The sequence below is a fragment of the Micromesistius poutassou genome, assembly GCF_964030765.1.
Source record: "Micromesistius poutassou genome assembly, chromosome: 2".
NCBI lineage: Eukaryota > Metazoa > Chordata > Actinopteri > Gadiformes > Gadidae > Micromesistius > Micromesistius poutassou.
The window spans coordinates 18,392,813-18,398,122 of NC_140272.1; positions in this window are offsets into that span (position 1 = coordinate 18,392,813).

The following is a 5,310-nucleotide window of genomic DNA, read 5'->3' on the forward strand; positions in this document are numbered from 1 at the left end:
ACCTAGGCATCTTAGTCAAACCTAGGCATTGTCTTAGGCATCTTGCTCTCGGACGCCAACAGTAGGCAGTGGCCACCGTGGATTGAACCCAGAAATTTGAGCTGGGAGTCAAACGCTATAGCCAGAGGAATACCGTTGCCTTCTGCCCCCGTGAACCCATTTTGCCCCCAGTCATGCCTGGGTAGGTGGTTTGCTATTTACAGACGGATTCTCAGCTGCAACAAGTGAGAAAGAAAAAAGAAAAAAGAAAAACAGGAAGCGAGAAGTTCAAACAGGAAATACTTATGGACTGCTATTAGGGCCTATTTGCCTGAAGAACTTAAAAGCTTGAGAAAATGGTTAAAAGTTAAGAAGTTATAGTGTAATAATAGTTTAAGAGGAGTTTAAAGTTTAGTAGTAAAAGTGTAATTAATGGTTTAAAAACAGGGAACAGTTAAGAGCGTGAGGTATATTTAGTGGTTTAAGAACGGAGAAAAAAAGTACAAAAGTAAAAGTGTAATAAATGGTTTAAGAACCGTGAAAAGTCAAGAAGTTAAAGTGTAATAAATATGTTAGGAACAGGAAAGAGTTAATACGTTGAATGTAATCACCAATTAAAGAATTATGAAAGGTTAAGACGTTTAAGTGTTATAAATGATTTAAGAATTTTGAAAAGTTAAAGTGTAATAATTGGTTTAAAATGGGATAAAGTTAAGAAATAAAAATGGTAAAAATGGTTTACGGATTGTGAAAAGTTAAAGTGTAATAAATTCTTTAAGAATGTTGAAAATATTAGAAGTTAAAGTGAAGTTTAATAACTGGGAAAAGTTCAGAAATGTATAAATGGTTTTCGAAAGGTTGAAATCGTTAAAAATAAGCTATGAATCTTCATGTATTGTTTAATGTTTAATTTCACACCAGCTAACAAAAAACGAAGGATTACAATAATAAACTTTGAATCAGAAAAAAATTGGTAGTAAAGTAGAAACAGAATAAGAGGAGTAGAAGAATGAAAACAAAGATCAGATCCTAAAACAGAACATTTGCTGCATATGGTCTACATGGAACCGTTTCTACATCCTACAACAGAACGCGCTGCATCAGTGATGGTCCACAAGGAACTGCTTCTAGACCATACATATGATGTGCTGCGTTGGTGATGGTCCACAACTGTTTCTAGATCCCATAACAGAACCGGTTCTCAACCCTTCATGAGCACTGAAGTGTACCATATTAACATGAAAGTAGAGAAGTGAAAGAGGCAGAGCAGCAGGGAGAGTGTTTCACATCATTCACTCGTGGTTTACTAAGTGACCTCAGCTTGTGGTTTCTTAAAAAAAAAATCAAAAAAAAAAAGAAGAAAAACTGTTTGCAAGTGTCCTCCGAGGAGAACCCAGCGCCGACGCCGCTCCGATGCGTTCCATCTGGCTCGCTGCCTCTCTACACTTTCACACTTCCCCGCCGCCTTGGTGTTTTATTTAATTAGACGTCGGACGCCGACATTCCCCCACGTGCTTAATCGAGACTGAGATGGACCATGACACTGTTGGACTCACACACACACACACACACACACACACACACTGACGCACGCACACGCACACACACCTCCCCTCCTCTTTCATTCCCTCCGTTTCAGGCGTTGTCCGCCCACCTCCGGCTGCCCGGGAACGCGGCGGAGGAGTCGCTGTCGCGGGCGGAGGCCCCCGGCAGAGCGCTGCTCCCCGGGATCATGCCTGCCCGCAAAAACCAGGTCAGCCCCGTCTCACCTGGGACAGGTAGTGTTCAGGGTGCTCACCTGGGACAGGTCGTGTTCACCTGGGGACGAGCTAGTGTTCCGATCTCATTTGTGCCGTTTGCTTTTCTTTTTTTTTTTTTTTTTCTTTTTGGGGGCAGCCGGAGCTCCGCTGACCTGCTCTGACAGACACATTCCTCCTACTGTCTGAGGGGACAAATGGGTCCATTCATCTCCGGACTCCCATCGGCGGAGCGGCAAGAGAATACAGAGCTAATGCCGGGGGAAAGGGCTCAGGGGAGTGGGTGGATGGATCTGCCATCCCCTTCCTCGCCTACAGAATGTCCTCACACCCTTCCAAACCTCCAGACCTTGCTCCTCCACCCCCCCCCCCCCCGCCTACCCCCACCCACCTGCCTGCTTTCACTGGCAGGTAACCGGAGAGCGGCAGGAAGGGGTGGGGGAGTCGTGGGGTTGGGGATCTATGGCAACTTGGCCCGTGTCCAGGGCGGAGGGGATAAGGCCCAGGTGGCTGGCCCCTGCACGGATCCTCTGCGATCCCAGAGGGCACGCTGACCAGACAGAGGATGGGAGGACGGAGGACAGGAGAGGCCCACAGAGACCGCGCGGTGCCTGCCTCCGACTGCCAACTTATTCAGCCCCCCCCCCCCCCCCGCCCCCCGCTGCTATTGTTGAGTGACGGTGGTGAGCTGAGCGCGGGATTAAGTGACAGACTCGCTCCTTTGCATTGAATCCTCGGCCTCCCCAGTTCGCAGATTGGACAAATTGAGAAAGGAGGACAAAGAGGAACCGCTCCTCTGAATGATCCGAGACATCCTAAGACATCCAGACGGTTCATTCACCCGCACAGGGGAAAGACACCACGGGCTGGCCTGGTAAGTGGAGGTAGATGGGGGCTCGGGCGGGTGGGTTGATGGGTGGGAGGGTGGGTTGGTGGGAGGGTGGGGGGGGGGTTGTCTGCTGGAGTTAAGGCCGTGGAGACCGAGCGCCAGGCTTCGTTGCAGGTCGTGCTTGACTCAACCTCAACCTGCGCGATAGCGTCGGAGGCTTCCGGGCGGTTGTCTACACGCAGCGATCTTGTTGTTGTGTCTCAGCCTCCATCGGGGCAGCGCTATGTGCGGCATGTGCATGAGGTCCGTCGCACGTAGGCAGGTATGCACTGTCACGCAGTTGCAGCATCCGACAAACAGACGCGGAAGGACAGGCGCGAGGCCCCTTTGTCACGATGACAAAGAAAGGGAACTATGTGGGTTGACCGGGTCGTTCTTAAAAATGGGCGCAAGCATCTCGCGTTGGTATGTTCATTGGAATTTTGAAGATATATATATATATATATATATTCAAAAAGAAAGGAAATGATGCATTTTTATACAGAATTGTACAGAACCAGAAGAGAACCATTAAAGATTTACATTTTCATTTTCAATAATTATATCCCAGCAGAATGAAGGGTTCAGATCTGTCATGATGTTTACAACTGATTGACAGTCTAAGCTTTGGTCAACAAATCATAACAATATTCAGAGAGCCTGACCAGGTTATCTCTCTGTCTCCGTCTCTCTCTCTCTCTCTCTCTCTCTCTCTCTCTCTCTCTCTCTCTCTCTCTCTCTCTCTCTCTCTCTCACCAGTTCAACACAAGGAGACATGTGCCAGCCTGCACCCATTGGAGAATGCCAGTCAACACTGGAGACAGAGATTATCAGTGCCATCGCACCCACACACACACACACACACACACACACACACACACACACACAAACAAACAGACATATGCACACACACCCACACGCATGTTCATACACGAACAAACACACACACACACACACACACACACACACACACACACACACACACACACACACACACAAACAAACAGACACATGCACACACACCCACACGCATGTTCATACACGAACAAACACACACACACACACACACACACACACACACACACACACACAAACACATGCACACACACACACACACACACACACACACACACACACACACACACACACACACACACACACACACACACACACACACAAACACACACACACAGATACACACAAACAGTGGCATGGCCACAGCCTGCTCGTCACCCGAATACACATGTTGCAAAACCTTTCTATAATTTTGTATCTATATAAATAAACAAAGTGGTTGGCCTATCTGCTGGGCATCAGTACGAAGGGGGGGGGGGGGGGGGGGGCGGGGGCGGGGGCGGCGGCGGGGGCTTTCTCTCATTGGCTGGGTAGATGTTGCAACCCCAGCAGCCTACAGGTCCTTATCTCTCACAGCAGACTGCAGCGTCTGATATGATCTGTCATACTCGTCGCAGAGACAAGACACCACAGAGGAGCGCGATATGTCCCAAAAAATATAAAAAAGAACACACGCACACACACACACACACACACACACACACACACACACACACACACACACACAACCGGTGCATCAACATAAAGTCAGTTCCCTGCGGTTTCTGCATTAAGCGAGATCATTCTCTCGCTCGTGTCAAACCCTTCAGACCTGAAACATTGAGCACACACACACACACACACACACACACACACACACACAGAGACACCCACACACATACATAAAGAACAAGAAACACGGCCAGCTTGTGTGTTTGTTTGTGTGTGTGTGTGTGTCTGTTAGTGCATGTGCATATGTGTGTGTGTGTGTGTGTGTGTGTGTGTGTGTTAGTGTATATGCATATGTGTGTGTCTGTGTGTGTGTGTGTGTGTGTGTGTGTGTGTGTGTGTGCGTGTCTGTTAGTGTATGTGTGTGTGTGTGTGTGTGTGTGTGTGTGTGTGTGTGTGTGTGTGTTGTGTGTGTGTTTGAGTGTGTGTGTGTGTGTCTGTTAGTGCATATATGTGTGTGTGTGTGTGTGTGTGTGTGTGTGTGTGTGTGTGTGTGTGTGTGTGTGTGGGATGGGTGAGGCTTCCTGGAGCTCAAAGCAGGCCACTGAGTGTGTGTGTATGTGTTGTTTTGCGTACACAGACTTTCCTCAGACAACATGAGGTCACGGAATTGGGATTGGCTGAACTCAAGAGACAACAACCGTACAGGTCGCACTTTCCCCACAGATGCTCAATACAGGCCAACGGTCCGAAACGGACCAATCAACGTTCAGGGAAGACAGTTCTGGTGTCTTCTGCCTTGAACATAACTTACATCTCCCTCTCGTGACACTGAGAGTCGCTTGTAGGCTCTGACAACAGATTAGGAACGTGAGAACGTCTCCTCCGATCTCCTGTCTTGGTTAGCATCTCTTCCACTTCCTAAATACCGCAGATTGACTTAGCCTGCGCACCCATCGCTTATTGGTGTTTCACAGCCACGCATTCACTTCCATGCATAAGCATCATGCATGTACACACACACACGCACGCTGGCGCGCGAGCACGAGCACACACGTATGCACACGCACACACACGGTACACACACACACACACACACACACACACACACACACACACACACACATACACATACATCCATGTATGTACAACAAATGCACATAAACAAACACACTCGCATGCGTGCACACACACACACGCACG